At 40.9% G+C, this 24,158-nt stretch overlaps 1 protein-coding gene across 3 annotated transcripts in view; it reads right to left on the reverse strand.

Moving 5' to 3' along the window:
• LOC124523893 (STARD3 N-terminal-like protein) overlaps positions 1 to 23,640 on the reverse strand; it is a 55,112-nt gene extending 31,472 nt beyond the window's left edge. Inside the window, exons 1-2 of one of the 3 annotated variants that reach the window (XM_047095826.1) lie at positions 23,521 to 23,640; positions 14,822 to 15,086 (exon numbers count right to left, since the gene is read on the reverse strand). The gene's annotated coding sequence lies outside the window, so the exon portion shown is untranslated. The remainder of the gene's footprint in view (positions 1 to 14,821; positions 15,087 to 23,520) is intronic. The other 2 variants (XM_047095825.1, XM_047095827.1) reach the window with 2 other exon arrangements.
• Positions 23,641 to 24,158: the final 518 nt, after the last annotated feature.

A 24,158-nucleotide genomic window follows, 5' to 3' on the forward strand; every position in this document is an offset into this window, starting at 1 on the left:
AACTTTACAGTAGACGTCACTGAAATGCTCTCCACATTCTAATCCCCAGGCAGGTCAAGTACATCTCCTCCAAGTCCCCCTAGGGCCGTGGATATTATGTCACTTCTGGAACTGCTTACCACAACGTGCCTTAATTATCCACTCGCCTGTCTCTCCTGCTAGTCAGTGTGTTCCGTGAAGGCCTTGAATTTGATTTGCACATCCCTGTGCCCCAAGGACTACCCCAGTACACGGGACATGGCAAGAACAAAACAAATGTCGACTAAGTAAATTCTACCACCTCACACAGAGACCCGCAGAGCCGGCTTTCACATTCTCTGCACTGGAGAGGCCACAACTGTTTTTTCCAAGGAAGAGCTTGGATATTCTCCCAGGTATAATTTTGGAAGCACTAAATATTCAGTTCTTGGTACTGAGAGCCTCTCTGGGGTTGGTTTAAGGAAAGCTAAGCCTCTCTAAGGAGGGGGGTAAGTACCAAAGAGCTGTATACACAGGAACCTAAATCTGCAATGCAAGATTTATTCCAACCATGGGGAACATATGGGGGATGAGGGTGGAGAACTACAAAGAAAAGAAAAGAAAAACATCCCCTTATCTTTTTCTGGCATTTGCGTGAGGAGATGAGAATCTTTTTGTTCTTTCAGTTTTTGAAAACGAGATTCACGTCTTCGTGAATCTCATATGAATCGCTGTCCTCCTCTGTACTGTAATATTAGCCAGCCATTTCTTCATTATGCTACATTAACAAGGTGCTCCAAAGTTCAAGGGCATAACACGATCTACATTTGTTCTCAAGCTCACAGGTCTACAGGTTGCCTGAAGTTCAGCTGATCTCGTGGGGGCTCAGCTGGGCAACTCTGCTTCTAGGGGCAGCACAACTTGGCTTCAAATCGTGTTGGATGCAGGTTGGCTCTCTGTCTTCCTCCTCAGACCAGGACTATCTGGGTCACGTGCTTTTCACAGCAAGTGGCAACAGCACACGAGACAAGCGAGAGCATGTAAATACGTTTAAAATCTCTGTATATATCGCGTCTGCTCATATTCTATTGGCCAAAATCTTCTCTCAAGGCCATGCCCAAAGGCAGTAGAGCTGGGATTTACACTCTGCCCAGAGAGGAGAAAGCAAGTGAACATTTGCTGGTTAATATTCCAGCCTGGCACAGCTATCAGTGCTCTAAACCAGGGGTTGGCAAACTGTAGCCTAGAGGTCAACTATGGCTTGCTACCTGTTTCTGAGTATCAGGTTTTAACAGAACACCACCACACCCATTCTGAGGGTCTGTGGATGCTTTCACACTAGGACAACAGAGGTGAACTATCACAACAGAAACCATATTTACTTTCTGCATTTTTCCAGAAAAAGGGATGACTGCTTTCATCAGCTTCACAAAGGAGACCCAAGAGAGCTCTGGAGTGATTCAGGCTAGCAACCGCAGGCTAACTGATGAATATGAATCCTTCCAATGCGTGCTCTGATTGTGTGGTTAGCAAAAACCTGCAGTTCATTTACCTGAGGGCCACTTCAAATGGCATGAACATGCTGCTTGTGGACTTAATTCTCTTTCCTTAACTCCACACTACTAAAATTGGAGAAAAATTCTGTCTCACCTATGCTGGTAGCTTCTTAAACGAGGATATCCTTCCCACGTGGAAAAAAACAAAAACAAAACGAAAAGAACGGAGATCCTTTCTGCTTCCAAGAAGAATTGCTTACATCTTTGGGTTTCTTCCACCGCACTGGTCCCCAGGCTGGGTGCAAAGCTGAGCCAAAACTTCAACTCCATCTGCTTGAGCACAGAATCGATACTCTCCAGACGTTAAACAGCGGCTGCTCTGAGCACTAGTCATCACTGCTGGCCTCATACAAAAGTCCCAGAGTTTCTTGCACCTTCCTAGAGAGAGCCTCTGGGCACCAGCTGGGGGCATCAAACCACACCTTTCATCCCCAACACCCAGCCTTCTTCTCTTACTACTTATGGCTACAGTCAGGACACTGTATGTTCTCCTCCAAGAGAGTGCCAGAATAACAGACACTGAAATCATTTAATTCAGAATGCCTTTAGGTCGTCATCTTAACCAAAGGCCTACAGAGTGGAACTGGCTTATCGACATGTTTTGCTTGGTCTGGCACAGTGTTTCTCAAGATTTTGAACTAACTGTCAACATTTTAAATAATGAAGTTTCATATAAAACTCCAGACTTCCAGCTTCTCTTGAAAAGTTAAAAGCAGAATCAGGAGGCCTGCATTTCCTTACCACGGCAGTACGGCTGCTGACCTCTTTAGACGTAATACGCACTTTCCACTCCGCCTCAGTTTCGACCTAGCTCGGAGGGGTTTAAGTTTGCCAGTCTGATGGATTTCCACTCCCTTGTTTCACAGACAAAGAGACATATTAGTGCCTGAAGACTGTGTCTCATCATGTTGTTTCAAAGCTTTCTTCATCTTTGTTAACCAAGTTATTCTTGCCTGTAAAACAAATGTATGCTTAAACTTGAAAAAAAAAAAAAAAAAGAAATAAGAATCTGAGGCCTACATGGATTATAGGGATGTGCCCATCTAAAAGAGATTTTAAGATATATTTTAGGATTAAAGCTCAAATCTTTTACTTCTTTCCTCTCCATCACTCTAAGAGGAAACAGGAGGGACATCTGTAGGTGTTTAAATGGGCCTTGGATGCAGGCATTGAATTTGAGCTTCCCCAAAGACCCGGGCTGCCTCAGCTGGGCCCGCTCTACCCTAAGACCAGGTTTCTGTGGGAGCAGGTAGCAGACTGAGCTGACTATCCTCTTGCGAGGAGCATATGTTAGACCTAGTTTATGATGGTAAAAGTCCTATCTAGAGCCTGCAGGTTCCAAGATGAAACAGCTAGAACTGGGGAATGGGAATACTGAGCAGATAACCTGACATTTACAAACATGCCTTGCCAGTAAGAGAAAGAGGCATGGTAACTAAGAAACCTAGAGACTTTAAAGAATAAATATGCACAGAAAGAGAGGATGTGGGAAGGAAGCTAAAGCTAATTTGGGGCATTAAAAAACATAGTAAAGCAATCTTCATTTTTTTTTAAGTTTATTTACTTATTTTGAGAAAGAGAGCATGTACGTGCATTGAGTAGGGGAGAGACAGAGAGAGAGAGAGAGAGACAGAGAGAGAGAGAGAGAGAGAGAGAGTGAGAGAGAGAATCCCACACTGTCAGCACAGAGCCCCACGCAGGGCTCTATCCCACGAACCATGAGATCATGACCTGAGCCGCCATCAAGTGTTGGACGCTTAACCAACTGAGCCACTGATGCACCCCATGGCCTTCATATTTTAAAGTTATCAATATGGGGGGAGGAAAGTTCTGCCATGCCTAAAAATGTCATGTCAAATTCAATCAACAGCTTTCTACTTAATGCTTGCTTACATGAAGCTGCTTGTATTTTTTTAAAACTTTCAAAGTTGTTTGTAGGTCAGATGTTCTAAACGAAGAAACAAGTATGATTCCCCGTCCTGTACTTCTTGGTGCTGTTGATGCTGTGACATATGCCAACCTTACCCTGAAAGTAAAGACCTGGGAGAATGCTGACGAAACTGGCTTGAGAAAGACTGGCAGGGGGCAAGGTTAAGGAGCTGACACCATTGTACAACCCTGCAGCTTCCTGAGCAGGAGAACTGGCGTTATGAAACACTACAAGAAGTTTAACTTATGAGCAGATTGCCCACTACCATTATGTTCACATTTCCAAACAGTCTTGGCTTACTTTACGCCACGTATTTTCCAAACGAAATACAACGTTGAGAAAAATACTTCTACAATCTAGGCTAGGATTGAATTTTATTTTTTTGCTTCAAGTTTTTATTTAAATTCTAGTTAGCTAACATATAGCATAATAATGGTTTCAGGAGAAAAATTTTGTGATTTATCACTTATATACAACACCCAGTGCTCATCCCGACAAGTGCCCTCCTTAATGCCCATCATCACCCATTTGGCCCATCCCTCCACCCACCTCCCCTCCTTCAACCCTCAGTTTGTTCTCTATAGCCATTAAAGAAAAATGAAATCTTGCCATTTGCAACGATGTGGATGGAGCTAAAGAGTGCCACGCTAAGCAAAATAAGTCAGAGAAAGACAAATACCATATGATTTCACTCACATGTGGAATTTAAGATACAAAACAGATGAATACCGGATTGGATTTTATAACACCTGCATAGCATATTCAAGTTAGCAGTTTAAACAAGAGGAAATTCCTGGATAGAGAGAAACAATTGGAGATTGCTAGATAGAGAAATCTGGGGGGGGGGGGGGAATCAGTTATTTCAAAGTAATAGTGAAAAATTTTTATGGAGAATTAAATAAAACCCTCCAACTGTTTGGTATTACTTCAAATAAAAACAAATCTTTCCTGAGTCAAGGAGTCAAATTTTGCCAGTAGATACCTATTAATTTGACAACTGAGTGGACTATTTAAAAAAGAGAAAGAAAAAAATTATGTGCATGTATGAAACTCTGCAAGGCTTTTTATAGACTTCCCCATATCATCAGGACTACAATGGGGGAAAGCGGGGGAGAATTTTGAAACAATTAAAATAATACTGCTCTCTGAGTATGTCTCTCTGTATATGTAAACTATACATTTAACACACAATGAATCAGAGTGGATGTACTGTGTCCCTCAAGAAGCCAAAGGGCTCGCAGTCCAAGATAGTAGAGTGCTGACGGGACTTATCATCAGCTAGGCTGTAAGGAGGGGAAGAGGAAATGTGCCCTTCAGAGAGGAGATGGGTCAGTCCAGAAAACACAGGGAGAGGAATGTCACAAACGAATGGTGGCTGTACCTAACCCGGCATCTTCAAGAGGGAGTGCCTTGCCTGGTGGATTTTAAGTATCTCCAGTCCAGCAGTCAGATTATTCCTCTGATTAATACGATGGCTAAGGGTATCATTAGTCCCTTTTGTCACTGAACAATTTAATAATTCCCTGCATGCTTCCCACCACCTTTTAAACATTCTGTTTCTTATTAAAATATCATAGTTTGAGGGGCGCCTGGGTGGCGCAGTCGGTTAAGCGTCCGACTTCAGCCAGGTCACGATCTCGCGGTCCGGGAGTTCGAGCCCCGCGTCAGGCTCTGGGCTGATGGCTCAGAGCCTGGAGCCTGTTTCCGATTCTGTCTCTCCCTCTCTCTCTGCCCCTCCCCCGTTCATGCTCTGTCTCTCTCTGTCCCAAAAATAAATAAACGTTGAAAAAAAAAAAATTTAAAAAAAAATATCATAGTTTGAGTAGGGAGACAGTAAGACTGGTCAGCTTGAAACAAACTCAGTCTACACAGCACTTACAGTGTTCACTGAAGGTTTTAAGATGTGAGTTGACCCATGTGAGGCAGAGCCACTCTTCACTGGGCTCTCTGTAAACAGATGGGGACAAATCAGGTCTCCCGGTCAACAAGAAAGAGGGCTGGACTATAACACTAACAAAGTCAATGTGATGCCACTATGAAGCTGTTTGGGAGATGGATGTCTAGCTGTCTCCTGATGACCCTCAAAAGCACTACTTTCTGGAAACATCTAGAGATACCATTCAGACACCACCTTAGTGATGGGTTAGTCATCTTTAAAATATTAGCATATTCTGTGTATAATATGCAAGAGGTGACATTTTAAAAAAGAAGTATAGAAAGCTGTGCCTTTACTGAAGTATTCTTCCAATATCTCTTTAATTAAAAAAAATTTTTTTAACGTTTATTTATTTTTGAGAGACAGAGACAGAGCATGTGCGAGGGAGGGGCAGAGAGAAAGGGAGACAGAATGTGAAGCAGGCTCCAGGCTCTGAGCTATCAGCACAGAGCCCGACATGGAGCTCAAACCCATGAACTGTGAGATTATGACCTGAGTTGAAGTCGGCACTTAACCAATTGAGCCACCCAGGCGTCCCCTCTTCCAATATCTCTTTGTAAGCTTACATGCAATTATCAATAATTTTCTGTAAGTGAATTATTAAGAGCACCACAGTTATCAGGCTCCAAACAGATATAGAATAACTGAACTTGACTCTGCAATGCTAATACAGTACATTTGCTTATTTTAAAATCTGCTTACAAGTATTTGAGTATGATTACTAATTCATAACCAAAAAAAAAAAAGCAGGGAGGTTCTTAGTAAGTATACAAAATCTTTAAAAACTCAAGATTCATAATTAAGCTCTAAAGATTCTGCCATATATCCTCTTAACTAAGCAAGTATAGCTAATGTTTGTATTTCTAAAAATTGAGAAGTGTAATACATTTGAAATCAGGTTTAAGATTTACCACTCAGTATCAATAATGTATGCCTTACCAGAAAGAACAGAGATAACAAATGCATCTTAAAAACAAAGAAAATGTAAAAGCTAAGTAAACGATAGATTATGATCAAAATGGAAGGTGTGACAGTTTATTTTTTAAAAAATCCTATTTGGTATCTTGAAGATATACATACGGATGCTGATTTATTTGAATACATAATAAAGTTTTTTAAAGACAGATAATTCTTTTTGTAACCCTTCAATCACAGACTATATACTATTTTGAGCATATTTTGATATGCTTACAACATTTAGCATAAAACTATACTACTAAAAATATCTAATTCAGTAAGTCTTGCAATTAGGAACTGTCTACAGAAAAACAATGCATAATAGACACTCATAACATAGCAGTACTTTCTAAAATAACTACTGAGATAAATATATTTAATTTTTTTTAAATAGTATTTTTAAAATGACAGTAAGACCTTAGGAAAATGTTCACAGGGAGATGTTTATAAAAGAACTCTAAAAATGTTCTATTAAAGATGCATTTAGATAAGAACATGTCAAACTCTCTGATATTCAGTGTAAATATCCATTTTTCTCCTCTCCTATATCAGGGATGAGAAATGCATACAATAGAAGTAACACATCTTACTCTGAAAAACAATAAATTATGTTGTATAATTAAAAAAATAATGACAGTAAAAACAGTGGAAAGGTGTCATAGTTGTGCTTATCATCAAATTCATTTCCTTGAAGTGCTTTAATTCCTTTTTAAATAAAGAATAAAATTTTAAAAATGAGGCATTTAAATTATAATGTTACAAAAACTGTAAGTATCCCACAGGGAAAAACATTAAAAAGGAAAAAAGAAAAACAGTGAACACAATAAATAAATCTGAAAGGAGAATGATAAATGTTCCACGCTGAGGGATGGGTATAATGTGATTCATCACACTAAACTCTCTACTTTTGTACATGGGTAAACATTTCCATAAGTTTAAGATATATAAATAAGCCTAAGAAATGGGCAAACAAGCAAACCTGGATTGCAGAGGGGGCGATTAAGAAAGGAATACAAGTAACACTATTAGGAGAGGTGGTTTTTCAAACAGAAAGTGACACTTCACACTCACTGTGTTTGAAAAGCATAAATACTTTGGAAATATTACATCAAGAAGATGTAGATGGGCTGACTAGAATGAATCAACCAGAATGAACCCAAAAGGAAAAGTGAAAAAGTTGACAAAGAATTACCTGGCAAAGGAACTAGAGTCAGACAGTTTGATAGGTATTTCAAAATTGGGGGAAAAAAATAAAATTTTACAAGCTTTAAATGTTATGTTATGTTCCATAACATTAAAAAAAAGAAACAAAGAAAGTGAGGTTACCCTTAAAGCTAGAATAATCCGACATTATCTGACCAAGAACATACAGGGACAAAGAATAGAACACAAGTATGAACTAATCCTATCTATTGACATCTTATTATATATTATATAACACTGCATATACCACATATTAACCTAATAGCAAAATGAGTCATTTCTGTAGCACAGACTGAGTTAGGCACAGTGCTGAGTTTTTAACGTACATTAGACTCCTTTAAACCTCGCGACTGCTCCCATGAGTAGATCTTCTGTATTCAAATGTTCCTGAAACATCACATAAATAAGTAAAAACTCATATAAATAAAAACTAAACCTAATAAGAAGGCAGATTATCTCTGTTCACCCATTAAAATGTTTCTTTGCATTTCAAAAACATTCATAAACACAACCTATAATTCATTTGGGCCAAAAAGCTTTGAAATTATGCACATTTTGACTGGTTTTCAATTGGGGGGGGACTGGCATAACTTCAAACTTTGTGAGACTCTTCATCTCCATCTAGACATCTACTGTCTTCCACCTTCCTTAAAATGTGGTTCTCTCAAGTCTCTTATTCTCCAAGTTTTAAAAGAGACATAAGGAAATACATTAGTGATATAAGAAAGACAACAGTGTAAATGAAGAAAAAGCGACAACTGATAATCAGCATCAGGAGACACAGAACAGGGACAGACAGGAGAGGACTGTGTGCCCATCTTCAGGGGCCATATGTGTGCCACACTACTGATTTATCAGGAGAAGTCAGCAATCTGAATTGTAATAGGAAATTGACCACGTACCAAGTATTAGTTCAATTAAACAAATAATAAAACTACTAAAGATCAAGGAAAACTCATTACCTATAAACTATCTGCCCAGAACTTTCCTAAGTTTTTCTGCAAAAAATATCTACAGATGATAAAGATGCCATCGAAATTCAGCTGCAAGAGACTAGAACTACTAGTCATTCTAGCTCATGGAGAAAGAAACCTACACATCAAAATATACTGAGGGTTCCACTTAAAAGTTAATGAAACAGAGGCGCCTGGGTGGCCCAGTGGGTTAAGCGACTCTTGATTTAGGCTCAGGTCATGATCTCACAGTTTGTGGGTTTGAGTACCATTCTGTCAGTATAGAGACTGCTTGGGATTCTCTCCCTCCCTCTCTGCCCCCACCCTGCTTGTGCACACACGTGCACACACAGTCTTCCTCTCTCTCTCAAAAAAATAAGCACTTAGAAAATAAATAAAAGTTAATGAAACAAAGCCATCTTCATGGGTTATGTAGTAGAAGAAACTGCAGGTGAATAACATGATTTTAGGATGAGGAATCTGTAAGAATAAAGAGAAACAGATCTCAACACATAAAAATAAAAAGCTTCCCTATCTTAAACACATTAGAAGTAAAACTTACGTGATTAAAGACACAATGAAGACCTTACAATTCAATTAGAAAAATGGGCAAAGAAAGACAAGGCACACAAGGAAAAGAAATTTCTTTTGAATAAAAAAGAATTCTCATCCAGCACCTGTAAATTTTTTAGAGAAGCAAATTAAATTCATGAGATCATTTATTAAATAGTTTCCGGGGACCTTCAGGTAGACCTCAAACTCCTTAATCTTGCCTAACCTAACACGTGGCCTACTTCTGCCTCCCTCTCCAAAACCACTTCAGGCCGAAAATCACAAGCACTTCCCTAAAGGAATCACATTCTCAGGCACCTCTACTTGTAATTTTCCCTCTACCTGGACTGCTCCTCTCCCTACATCTCTGGCTCACTCATCCCGTAAGGCTTAACTCAAACGCCATTTTCTCTGGGAGGCTTTGGCTTCCTCCCACTCTTCCACACCTTTCTCCCCTGAGCAGAGAACAGCATAGACCTCTATAATGGCATTTATTATGCTGCAGCAAGACTATTTTTGCTCATTTTTTTTTTTTTAAAGCAACAGCTTGCTTACAATGTTGTGATTCACCTATTTACCAATTCCTTCATTCTGGACAGTGAGAGTGGGGAGAAACTAAAGAGAAAGAGACAGATGAAAAGAAAGAAGGAAGGAAGGAAGGGAGGGGAAAAAAGAAAGAAAGGAAGGAAGGAAGAGGGGAAGGAAAGAAGAAAATGTAAAATTGCATTGAAAACATTAAAATAAATTTAATAAAATATATGCAATAAATTTAAGGAATAAATTTAGCAAAACATATGCAAGATCCCAACACTGAAAACTGTAACACATTGCAGAGAGAAGAAATAAAGATGAAAATAAATGGAGAAATATACAGCATTTATGGATTGGAAGAATTCAGTGGTAACATTTTAATTCCTCCCAAACCGATCTACAGAGTCAGCTTAATTCCAATAATAACCCCACCAAGGTTTTTATGGTAGAAATTGATACGTTATTTCTAAAATGTATATAGAAATGCAAAGAAATGAGAATATCCAAAGAATCTTGAGGAAGAACAACAAAATTGGAAGACTCCTACTACCTAACTTAAAGATCATCTATAATGCTTCAGGAATGAAAACAGTGTGGTACTAATATACAGATCAACAAATAGATCAACAGAACATAACGGACAGCCTAGAAATAGAGCTGCACTTATTTGATCATTTGACTTTTGACAAAGATGTCAGAGCAATCCAATGGTGGAAAGAAAGTCTGTGTTCAACAAATGCTGCTGGGACAACCAGACATCAAAACTGAAAAACAAACAAACACGAACCTTGAACCCTAACACCAGACAAAAATTAAGAATGTGAAGTAGAATATTTTTACAACCTATTTGTAGGCAAAGATTTCTTAGAGAAGACACACACAAAAAAACCATAATCATTATTAAAAAACTATATTGGCTGTCTTGAGGGGTTCTCACTGGCCAATGTGGGACAACTTGAACATGAAAACAAGTAATGACATTATTAACTTTACAGAAAAATATATCAGATAAAAAAAAAAGGAAGAAAAGGGGCAGCTAGGTGGCTCAGTCAGTTAAGCATCCAACTTCAGCTCAGGTCATGATTTCATGGTCCATGAGTTCAAGCCCCACATCGGGCTCTATGCTGACTGCTCAGAGCCTGGAGCCTGCTTGGGATTCTGTGTCTCCCTCTCTCTCTGTCCCTCCCAGCTTGCACTCTGTCTCTCTCTCTCTCTCAAAAATAAACATTAAAAAAATTTTTTAAAAAGGAAGAAAAGATAATAAAATGAGAAAAATCAATGATCTGTAACCCTTAGTTGGAATAACAGAATCATGTCAGAATCTTCAATGAATGCTAAAAATTATTATGAAGCTGTTAAGAAATAGGATCTTCACAGTCTCAAAGTATTATCCCTCAGATTATTTAATAATTCCATTGGGGATAATACACCTTTATAGTGAAGAGATCTAGCAGCCACCATCTGTACCAAGTAATGAGGCGGCATCACCAATACTGGAATAAGCAGACATTATATATCTTCTGACATGAAGTAGGAGGAAGTACGTAACACCAATCATCTGTTATGATACACCCTCACCGAAAATGTTTCACCTGATTTCAGTCATAAAGAAACACCCAGACAAACACAGCATTTGGAACGTTCTCCGAGACAGGTGCTGTGGACTGTTCAAAGAAGTCAATGTGGTTAAAAAGAAAATAAAGAACAGAAAAAAGGAAAAGTGCTGTGGATACTCTTCAAACTTAAAAAAAAGCGTAAAGAGACACAACCATCAAATGCAATGCATGAGCCTAGACTGAAATTGAATTAAAAAAAAAAAAAAAAAAGGAAGAGAAGTTACAGAAGACAATTGGGGAATTGATTATAGCTTAGTATTCTGGTTATGTAGGAGAATGGCCCTATTCTTAGGAAATGCATGACGAAGTCCTGAGTAGTTAAGTGTCGTGAAGTACACAGCTTAACTTACAAATAGTTCAGAAAAACTAAGGACAGAAAGATGTATTGTAATAAAGTTGCTCTATTTATCTACCCACCCATCCAGCATCTATAAACATACATATGATACAAATATATTTACATGTAATGTATATACAGTATGCATATGCATATGTAGCATATAAAGATATTAAAGAGAGCGCAGGCAAATTTTCATTGCAAAAAAATCATTAAATTGACTTTGCTACAGTGGGGGCTACCTTTTTTGAGTACAGAGGACCCAGAATCATTCTAGAAAACGGCTTAAACCAGTTTTTCTATAACGCAGAATGCACTTCGATTTTGTACACATTTGCATAATAATTCTTCTGTACATGACAGTTTGAGACACAGTGACAGACTAAAAGGAAAACCTCTATAAGTGCTCAGGACCCCCAAATCATTTTACCCATTATATAATAACTATCAAATTATCCCCACACAAATGAAAACTGGCTGAAGACTTCTAAAGTGCTTGTGACTGTAGACAGGAGTCACTCTGTCTGAACTTTCAGTCCGTGTCAAATACCTAAGAATGGCCTTTTTGTTGTTGTTGTCACGAGGCCTAAGTGAAACAGCGGAGGGTATGCTGAGCGAGAATTCAGGGTCTAAAGTTTGCTTAGGTCTTTAATGAAAATGTGCATAAGATATCACTTTTCTGTAAGCTTTTCCAAGCCAAATCTGTCCTTCATTCGGTTCCACAGATTTGTACCCAAACTGTTCCCAGACACCTCAGGAAAGAATTTTACAAGGCATCATCCCCTGAGGCTCAGCCTCAGTGCCGTTTTATTCATGCAGATGATTTCTTTCTTTTTCTTTTCTTTTTTTTTTTTAAAGCTTATTTATTTCAGAGAGGGAGAATGAGAGTGAGCGAGCAGGGGAGGGGCAGAGAGGGAGAGAGAGAATCCCAAGCAGGCTCTGCACTGTCAGGGCAGTCTGGCTTGGGGCTTGACCTCAAGAACTGTGAGATCATGACCCGAGCAGAGATGAGGAGTTGGACACTCAAGCAACTGAGCCACCCAGGTGCCCCCGGGCAGCTGGTTTCTTATAGTAACACTGGTACCAACACTTCCACACCACGTCCTTCTGTCCTTTCTCTTCGCTTTAAGAATTTAGAATGTCCAGCTCCATAGTGATATCTCTATATAATGTCCATGGTTTTATTCCAAATATTTATTTTCTGGGTCTCATATTTTCTACTGTTCTTTACTCACTTGGGATATAAGGAAAGCTTTCATTCCATCCTGATAAATCTACTCGCTCTTCGCTGCTACACTTTCTGCCCCAAGCACACACATTCAAGGCTCTCTGTTAAAACCCCGTCATTTCTCACGGCCTTGTCTCATTCAATGATTCCTGCTAATATCAGCAGACCAAAGTAACTGTACATAAGCAGGATTTAACCTTTCAACAATATGCTTCAAGACTAAGATTTATTTAGAAATTAATTACCAACGGCTTGGAAAAACTAAAGCAGAAAACAAATATGGTGTTTTTAAGTCAGTCCTCTAATAACATGAATTTATCTCCCAAGCCCACACCTGTTTTTAGAGAAACTTAATTTTTTTATGTTTATTTATTTTTGAGAGAGAGAGAGAGAGAGAGAGAGAATCCCAAACAGGCTCCATGCTGTCAGCGCAGAGCCCAATGCAGGGCTCAATCTCACAAACCATGAGATCATGACCTGAGCTGAAATCAAGAGTTGGGTGCTTAACGGACTGAGCCACCAAGGCGCCCATAGAAAAACTTAATTCTCTAAGTGATTTTGGCCTGGGTTATGATCTTGTGGTTCATGGGATCAGGCTCCACACAGGATTCTGGGATTCTCTCTCTCTCTCCCTCTCTCTGCCCCTCCCCCCAAATAAATAAAATTTTTTAAAAAAAGAAATATTAGATTTAAAGATGGCTGGATAAATGCATACTGATGTTCTTGTACTTTATGAGACAAACCAAAACATATACCGAGAAACTGAATCTGGATGGGCACTACAAAATTTTAAAATTGTCCTTGATAATTTCTGAAAATTCAAAGTTTGCCAGGAATATAGCACGTCTACTTTATTTACTCCACAAATATGTCTTGAGCACCCAAACCGTGTCAGGCCTTCCTCTGAGCACTGAGCTTATTTTCTAAAGTAAGGGGACAGAAGATAAACAAAAAAGCATTGTAATTTTAAACTGGGAGTGGTCAGGATGACCTCCCTGAGAAGGTGGAGCAAAGACCAGCAGAGAGCAAGGCAGGTAGAGGGAAGGATAAGGGTAACATCCCGAGGTGGGGTGAAGTTGGCCGTGTAGGCGTCCAGACAGGTCAATGGCTTTCAGCTTTGCCGGAGCTAAGTAACAGAGCTGGAGACCAACATGAGAGGGTAAGAGAGAAGAAGGGGCAGAGGATCTTACAGGCCACTGTAAAGACTTTGATGAGATAGGAAGACTGGAAAGTTTTCACTAGGCGAGAAACCTGATTCAACTGAAGCTTTAAGAGGCTCTCTAACTGAACCACAGAAGCAGGAAGACCAATTCACGGGTTATGGCAACGATTCAGGCAAGAGGTGACGCATTGACTTGGGAGACTACAGTGGTAGCAGTGGGAGCGGTAAGAATTGATTGGTTCTAACTACAGAGCCAAAAGCATTTGTTGATGGACTGGATATGGGGTGGGGGAGCAGCAGGGGGGATAAAGGAAGGACTAAAGGAGAACTTTCAGAATTATAGCCTGGGGAAATGGAAGGATGGAGTTGCTATTTGCTGCAATGGAGAAGACAGTCTCAGGGCAACTTTGAGGAAGAACATCAGTTTAGTTTGGACATGTAAAGTATGAGATGCGTATTAATATCCACACTGACAGTGATCATTATTAAAGTAAATAGTAGAGTACGTTAAGTCAGGAGTTCAGAGGAGAGGCCTGAGCTAGATATAGAAATCTGAGAGTTGATAGCATATAGATGGAAGTTAAAACCATGCAAGAGAACAGAAATTTGAATATTCTCCCTTCTTTCCATAAAAGATGGAGAAAAAACAAAGTGCCTTCATTTGTAGAATAGAAAATAATTAAGGGGGGGCCCTCTTTAAGTCCACTGAAAGTTCCCATGTTGTTAAATAATAAGCACTGACCACCTACAAAATGTAAAATACCAAGGACATTTAAAAGGATTCAAAGGGCAATGCAAGAGTTCCCATGCTCTTAGCAGAATCTCCATCTAGTTGAGGAGACAGATAGATAGATAATAGAAGGGAATGACTGAGGAGAAAGAAAGGAAGGAAATCAATGTACCCTTGACAATAACCATGCCCCTGGGTGGTGCCGGGTCCGGGGGAAGATGAGCCAGCTGGAGACTGTCAAGGACTTGACAACGTATATTTGTTCTTCCACAGATCACAGGTTGGCAAAATGGCAGCATGCCACGGAGTAGCCAGTCTTGTTGGGTAGTTCATGCTGTTAGCTCAGTACCTCTGCAGGGATTGACACCTTGGTAGCCAGTTATGTCACCAGCACTGGCTGAGTCAGATGGCTGGCATGTTACAGCTACATCTTACCACTGTTCCAAAAAAAAAAAAAAAAAAAAAAAATCTGTCTCAAGTTGGGCTCTAGCGAACAAGAACATTCTTTCACTTGTCTCGTCTTTTTCAGAAACTGCTATCTGGGCCCCGAATGAGTGGAACAACATGGGTCTCTACAGCTACCTTCCACAGTCTCTCTCCAAATTCTGATTCTCCTCCAATAAGTCTCTTCTGGTGCTCAGATATTACAGTTTTTCTCCCTCTCTCAGCTTCAGCTCTAACTTCTATACTCAAATATTTCTTACACGGCTCCTCTACAAACAGCTTTATTTTAATCTTCTAGGTCACAGAAGCTATACATAATCCCATTTTCCTTCACGAGTCACATGGAGTCATTTCCACAGGTGTAACACTGCTTTCTCTGGTTGCTGACTACCCACCATTTTCCAGAACATCTAGCTTTCTTTAAAAATCACAAGAGATCAGTAATAAAATACTTGGTGGTTATTATGGAGTTACCACTATTTTTCCCAATTTGGACTTCATTAGTACTGTCAACCATCAGTATATGGTAATTCAGAGAACCATGCTGCTCCTAAGTGCCTCACATTCTCATGAATATTTCAAGCTTCCTCTTAGAGATGCGCCTCCAGCTTTAGCAACGATGGCGTCAACAGTCACATTACTATCTAGACAGATGACATCTGCTGGAGATGAAGATGTGACCGCCAGTCAACCTGTGAGCCGGACCTGGCCAGTCGGAGGCTTGCCGCCCCCTTCCCCGGCCTTGGCATGTGTACTCTGCTTGCCTTCCCCCCTCCCAGAAGCTGCTCCTAAGATACAGCCTTGAAACAGAAACGTGGTGCCGAGGCTATCTGGACTGGGTATATGACTGACTGAACTCACTCAGGGCCTCTACATCAACTTTGCAGACCCTGGAGGGCGGGTGAGAGAAGCCACTGTCTTGCAGGTGCTCAAGACAGCCTTGTAAGTAAGCTCCTTTGCTCCTGAAGACGCCACTACCAATGTGAAGTGGTCTGCCTCTTTCTTCTTTCTTTACTCTCTCCCTGCCTTACACATATAGGGGCCAGTTTCAGATTACACCCAGGAAGCTCCTGAGGAAGTCGTGAACCAACAAAGTCCCTCAATTAAGAAACTTGAAATATTTAGCAATGCATTGGAAGGAAGACCTCTCTGCACCAGTACTTACTGCAAGCAGTATTCAAATAGAAGCTTTCAGTTCTCAGGACAGAACTATGGTCTTATTGATCTAGATGTGAAAATCAGTACCATCCCAAGGCAGGGAGTTCACTGATCTGCCAGGAGTCACAGGAAAGTGGCTACAAGAGTTCACTTTTTAAAAAAAAAATTTTTTTTAATGTTTATTTATTTTTGAGAGAGACAAAGCGTGAACAGGGGAGGGGCAGACAGAGAGGGAGACATGGAATCTGAAGCAGGTTCCAGGCTCTGAGCTGTCAGAACAGAGCCAGACGCGGGGCTTGAACCCACAAACCATGAGCTCATGACCTGAGCCGAAGCTGGATGCTTAACCAACTGAGCCACCCAGGCATCCCAAGAGTTCACTTCTTTTAGTGACTACCTGTCTTCATCTCAATGACTAGAACTAAGATTGTGTTCATGGCACATTCTCCATAGGCCTCCCCAAACATATTCTCTATACAGGAAGACAGAAGCTAAACTCAAGTAGCCAGCTGATGAGGAGACAGCAAAGCTAAGGTGGCTATCCAGGGGCGAACTGGGTTTCTCTTCATTCAAAAGCACAAGACTCCTTCCATGGAAGAGAGAGAAGGGTTCCCACAAGTGTCCCATCCTGTACTCACTGCTCCTGCAGGGGCTCCATAGCTGGCAAAAGTGGCGCACTAAGCGTAATGCCAGGGGAGATAAAACATCAACCGCCCCTGGAGGTATCCAAGGCCAATTTCCTAATTCACAAACCAGAGCAAGTCAGTAAGAGGAAGTGCCATTCACATCTTCACCCAACAAGCAAAAGTTACATGTTATCTCCTACACTTGTTTTTGTTTGTTTTTATAATCAGACATATTTCTTATTCTGTCCAGAAAATTTATTTTTTGCTGAGAAAATCCTGATTATAAAAATAAACATTTTTATTTTTTATTATTTTTTTATTTAAGTTTTTTAAATTTTTAAATTTTTTATTATTTTTTAAAGTTTATGTATTTTGAGAGACAGAGTCAGAGCATGTGCATGTGAGCAGGTAAGATGTCAGCACAGAGCCTGATGTGGGACTCAATCTCAGGAACTGTGAGATCATGACCTGAGCCAAAATCAAGAGATGGACACTTAACTGACTGAGCCACCCAGACGCCCCCTTATTTCTTATTTGGAAGTCCTTGCTAGTGGTATGGCTTTGGACAAGTCAGTTAATTTCTCCAAATTTCGGTTTCCTTATTTGTGTTAAGTAACATTACTATTAGTAAGTTCCCTTCTTTTTTTTTTTTTTTTTGCTTCAAATTTTTATTTTATTTAAATTCTAGTTATTACACATATAGTATAATATTGGTTTCAGGGGTAGAATTCAGTGATTCATCACTTACATACAACACCTAATGCTCATCATTAAGTGCCCTCCTTAATACCCTTCACCCATTTAGACCATCCCCCATCAACCCTCAGTTTGCTCTCTATAGTCTCTTCTGGTTTGCTTCCTTCCCTGATTTTTCCTTCCCATATGTTCATCTGTTTTGTTTCTTAAATTCCACACATGAGTGAAATCATAAGGCATTTGTCTTTCTCTGACTTATTTTGCTTAGCATAATACTCTCTAGCTCCACGCACATCATTACAAATGGCAAGATTTCATTCTTTTTAATGGCTGAGTAATATTCCATTGTATATATATATACACCACATCTTTATCCATTCATCAGTTGACAGACATTTGGGCTCTTTCTCCTATACTTTGATATACAAAGCTGGCACACAGTTCCTAAAATAATTATTAATCTTTATCATGGATGAAGGTCTGCTTGGTGCACATGGTATATAAGGAAAGTCAATGGCAAAATTTTGATGCCTGGATTAAAAAACAAAACAAAACAGTACCCTTTTCTTTTTTCATCAGACTTCTTAGGTGGTCACATAGGAAATTCAAGATATCAGCATGTCAGACTCACCTGTGCTTCAGAAAACAAAACACACACACACACACACACACACACACACACACACACACCACTAATTTATAAGACTCAATGCAACCACAGGCTAATACAGCCAGAAAACAGAATCACAACCTCATAATAAGAATGGGCTCAGAGCGTGTTACAGAGGCAGAGGATATCACCAAAGTAGTAGGATCTCCATAAGCTCACAAGGTTTGAAAAGCTCAAAAAAGGTTTGAAACCAGCTCTATTATTTCCTCTCAAATAATTTAATAAGAGACAAGCAATTACAAAGTCAAAAAGAAAATTATAAGAAAGACTTAAACATACATATATTGATGTATAACATACACTAACTGTAAATATTTCAAAAATGTCTCAGGTAGGAAAAATGAACCAATAATAACCCATAAGATCTTGTGTACAGCATTATTATGAAGACAATATGTTAAATTTGATTCTGCTGTGAGCTCCATTTTCCAAACTGATTGATGACCATGTCATTCCCCTAATATCTCTTATTGGACTTTTCCACGGTTTTCCCAATCACCACTCATTCACATTACTCTAGTAATTCAGACTCGCTCATCTACAAACCATCCTCCATGCTGGTATCATGCTAGTTTTTTAAAATTGAAAACCTGAATGAACCATTTCATCCCTCTATTCAAAACTCCTTTTCTCTCACACCCAGGGCTCTAGCCATACAGACCTATTTTAAGTTCCCTGTACAGGAGGAGGTTTCACCATCTATGCCTTTTCCTTCATGCTCCCTCTTCCTGGAGAGCCTTTTCTTCCAAGCACTTCAACAACAGCAATAATAAGCCTATTCATTGTTCAAGGAAGCTTAAGTACCACTTCCTCAAAGAAACCTTCTGAATCCAATTGGATAACATACATGCCACATATCTTTAATGGCACCTCAAATCTTTCATATACATTTCACATATTGCTTACATGTCTTTTTCTCAGTACTATACCAAAAGCTCCCAGAAGACCTGTCTATATTCTTCGCAGGCAGGGAAATGCCTGGCCACATGTTAGGCATTAGATTTGTTTGCTCAATTCATGAATTACAAATATCATCATATAAAAGTATGGGATCTGGGTATTTGTTAACCAAAATGAAGCAAGTCTACACACATGTCTGGAGTTTCAATATATGATATTGAATGAGCCAAGAATATTCCATCTTTAATGAACTATAACTGACAAAACAATTAATCAAAATGCCCCACATTAATTAATTTGGTCATCTCTTTTTCCAATGTATTTTGAATGCTATTTACTGAAATCATTCCAAAACTCTGCTCCAAAGCTCCGCTGATAGGCTCTTAAGTGGCTGCCAGGATTTCTGATGCTGGGCATCAGAACCCAGGACATGTGGCTGTTGCGAACCAGGAGTACAAACCAGGCTTCTCAGCCCAGCACCACAGGTGCCCCAGGCTGGCCTCTCTGGCCCTTTCTCATCTTAATATTAACAAGTGGAGTTGCTTTTACTTTTTCCAACACCATAAACACAGAGAATGATTTTCAAGGGGGACAGTGTGCCTTAAATATTCACAACCCAAAGATCTGAGTTCCTCTCACAGGATCCCTTGGTAAGTCAGACCCTTAACTGAAACAGGAAAGAGGTTCTGTTGAAGCAGAGCCAAGAGAAGCAGAATGGTGCTTCTCTCAAAGATGAAATCGTAAACGTGTAAACAAAACCAAAGGTCCCTACAATCTACAAAAAACTGCATGTGTAACATGAATTGATAAGTGTCTTTTAAGCTCAAAGAAATATATATTTAACACCCATGTATAAAAGAATGTATTACCAAAGATACCAGGATTGGTAAACTGTCAGAGAGATACTCCCAGAGGGGCTGGGAAAGAGGTTTCCATTAAAGACACAGGAAATATCTTGTTAAATAAGCAGCACAGATGGACACAGAGGGATGGGCAGAGTTTTGGCTGGATCTGTCCATCTAGAAGGCATTCCACGCAGAGCACGAGCAAAGACACCAAAGTTGGAAAGGCCAGGAGTCCAGTTGGGGCAGTGGGCTCATGGTGAAAGGGTGGCACTACAGTCTGAGGCCAAGTCATGACAGCCCAGATCTCCAGAACATGGACATCAGTGGCACCAACAATCTTGAAGGATGGAGATACTCGGTCAAAATACCCAGCAAATGGCTTAAAGAGCAAAATCTCTCTTTTGCCTAAATTTAAGTAGTTTCCACATGTAAGAAAGAAGGCAATTCCATTAACATAATTCTAATTTGACTGATGAAAGGCAATCTCTATTGAGCTAGAGGAGAGTCAAAAAGCCACAAGAATGTGAACTTAACTATTTGCGAGTTTACTATTATTCACCTACCATATCCCAATCATAACTGAGAAGCAAAGCCTGGAAATAAATAATGGGTATTTTTTAAACTGTAGGAACATTTTTGAACCATAGAATTCACAAACTGATTCTTCCTTATTTTTTACAAATGATAATTACCAAGAAAGAGAAGTTATATTCCTGAGCTAACCCAAGGGCTTCCTCCATTCTAGGAAGAAACTCCACTTGCTAACAGAAACTATGAGGCAGCCACCCTAGGCAATGTTCCCATACTGTTAAACACAACATTAAGGCTGGGAAACCAGTAACAAGCTTTAAGTTCCCTTTCAGAGACAGGTGAAATTAAACCTTAAATTTTAAAGTCATTTTGAAACCACTGTCTTTCTCCTAACTAAAAGCAAAGATTCGTCCAGCGAGTTTGCACCTGCTCGCCGCTGAGAAAAGGGAAAGAAAACAATGGATTATTTTATCCTAAGGAGCATTACTACCTTGTACGAGTTTTGGATAATAAGCCCGTCATGTTGAAATCTTGTATTTTCATATATGCAGAAATCTTATGTAGTATAACAGAAAAACAATTAGGCTGCGAATCAGGAAGGTGAGAGAATTTGGTGGCAGTTAAGTCTTGAAAATCACTGAACATCTATGGCCCTCCACAGGCCCACCTCTAAACTGAGAGGGCTGAATCATGACCTCTGAAATGCCATTTCAAAAAATTTAATTTCAGATAGTGGAGATGTATAGCTGCTGCTTCATATCCAGGGAAGCAGTGAGGCGGAGTGGCACGGAAGAGGCTCTGTGGGCAGGCCTACTGGAGTGCCCAAATCTACGCTCACTCAGTACTAGCTGGATGGCCTTCAGTGCACGCTTCCTTTTTGCTCAAGAAGGGATAATATTTACCTCTGCAATATGCTGGAAGGGTTAGAATGTACGTAATGCACCTGGCACATTATAGGCACTAAATAAAGGTGGACGTTAAGTCCCTGGCCAGTGATGAAAGTCCCGATGGCAAACGGTAATCCACTTGACAACAGTTTCCTAAAACTCAGCATGGAGAATGGCAGGGATTGAGTGCCAGTCCTTTGCAAAGGGTGAGCACATAAATACTGGAGGACTCATAGGAAGGAAGGATAAAAGCAGGGAGCTGATGATAAGCAGCAGAGGCTTAGAGTCCTGCACGTCATAATGACAACCAGGAACACAACAGCATGGGATACAGGGAAGAGGACAGATTTTCAGTGAGAGAGAGGACTACTGGTGAAACAACACAAAACAAAACAAACCATAATGAATTACTGCAATGACTTCATAACCGAAATAAAGCAGAGAGCTGGCTACAGTCTATGAGTCTCACTAAATAGCGGGTCTTGGCAATACACAAGCCCTATTTCCTTTGCCTGTCTGCAATCCTTACTCAGGGTTCAGATGATCCTGCCTGCGGCTCCTGCCCACCTCATTTGCCCCACCCCACCTCACTGTCTCCTAGGTTTACTGCACTCCACACGGCTCCTCTTCTACCCCGGTAACATGCTAAGCCCATTTTTCCTTTAGTTCCTTTGCCCTGTTATGTCTGCCTGGAAACGTCCACCAGATCTTCCCATGCTGCCTCATTCCACACACTCAGGTCTCGCCAAACTGTCAATTCCTCAAGGAAGTCTTCCGCATCCACCATATCTAAATTTCCCTCCACCCCCCCACATCCCAGTCACACCCTACCCCCTTATCTTGCAGTATTTTTTCTGGCATTTATCATTATCTAGAATTGTCATTTTTGTTTACATGTTTATCGTTTCTCCACCAAAATGGAAGGCCTGCGAGGGCAGGAAGCTGACCTAAATTCTTCAGCACTCAATCTCCCAACCCCTTAAACCAAAATGTGGCACAGAGATGATGTAGGATCAGATGTATTCATCTGATGAACTTGTTCAAAGAATAAACTCCGATGATTAAAACTGCCATCCTTCTGTGAACATAAGGAAAAGTCCATTTTTATGAAAATACAAAATATATACGTATGCATATGTTGTACAGTACACTTTTTCACTTTACGAGCATGAATCCATACATAAAGCAAAGGTACTGTAAGTTTTGTTTTTCGAGATCCTGCTTTTAGAAAGAGAGGGTGGATGAGTAGATGGTATATAGATGGGAATTATCTTTCAGAACCCTTCTCAACAATGACTGTGAGGTAAACAAACCGAACTAATTCCAGTATATTTGAGATCAGACCCGTTACTTTGTTACCTTGCTAAACTTATCCCAACTATTACTGAGTCAAGTGATGAATTCAGTGATTCCATCTGTGAAACAGAAGACAAATGACATGGTGAATAACTGGTGCAGTAACGGGATGGTAAAGGAAAAGTTCCACAATGTTAACCCGTATTTGGACGAAAAGGGGGGGGGGGGGTCTTTCTAGAAAATCCTAAACAAAAATAAGCATGCTGCTGAGATTTCAAAATATGGCCGGATACCATGAGTGGGCAAAGCAGTGAAATGAAACTGTGGCCAGAACACATAACTTGCGCTTTTTCCATTTTGTTCTGCTTGAAACACAGATTTTTTTTTTTTTTAAATGAATAAAAGAGGTCAACGATCGACCTTGTCTGTATAACCCACGCATCACCCCAGTCACCATTCTTGGTGACTCTGGAGGGCCCATGGCGCCAGCACGGGGCGGGACCCCACCGAGGGCTCCTCGGGGTCGGCAGGGTGAAGGAATGGAGACTCACAACCTGTATCCATCCCCCGAATCCCAGCCCAAGCAGTGGAACGAGGTGGGGCTCGGCATTCTGCAACTTCACTTTTGCATCCTTTATAAACACAGCCCGCCTAGCCCCTCCTCCTCCCCGGAGGACCGCACAGCGCTCAGCAAACACCCGAACGCCCGGGCTCTGGCCTCCGTTCACGGGTCTCCCCTGAGCCCCGGGCAAGTCATCTGATCCCGGGTGACTCAGTTTTCCAATCTGTCAAATAGGGTGACGAGAAACCCAGCCTACCTCATCGGGTGGTTTCGGGCCGGCAGCCCCAGGCTGGCCCGGGGACAGCGGTTCCGCGGTTGAGCCCGCGGAAGCCCTAGCGGGCGGAGGGGCGGGGCTTGGCGGGGCGGGGACGGGGGACCAAGCCCAGCAGGCGACGCGCTGCCCACCGCCCGCAGCCAGCAGCCCCCGGACCTCCTCTGGTACCGGGCCCGTGACGTCAACACGCTGACGTCGACGCACAGAAGCCCATCTCGCCCGAGGGACCAAAGACTGGGCTGGGGCCTGCCTGCCTCCCGTAACAGAGCCAGCGATTGGTGAATGGGTCTATCGATCAGTTGCCGCCCAGTAAGCAACGCCGGAAGGCGGGAGAGGGCGGGCTCGCCTCGCCCGTGTAGAGGGTGGGAATCTGAAATTCGGTCTCTGAGAGCTGCGGGCTGGTTGGACTTGCCCGGTTGTTGTCCCTTGCCCGTTTTATTAAGAGGCTGCTTTCCCGTTATTGGCGATTCTGCTTCTTCCGCTTTCCTCCAGTCTCTTGGTGGGGATTTAGGTTCCGGCTCGTGGAAAATAGTCGTGGCCTGGATTTCAGGGCCCCTGGCACCTCGCACTGAGCTCTCCAGGAATTAAAAAGTAGGACCTTACATTGCTCTGTTCAACCG

The sequence above is a fragment of the Lynx rufus genome, unplaced genomic scaffold (assembly GCF_022079265.1).
Source record: "Lynx rufus isolate CCGP_SWC_20201006 ecotype Redwood Valley unplaced genomic scaffold, mLynRuf1.p SCAF_4, whole genome shotgun sequence".
Lineage (NCBI taxonomy): Eukaryota > Metazoa > Chordata > Mammalia > Carnivora > Felidae > Lynx > Lynx rufus.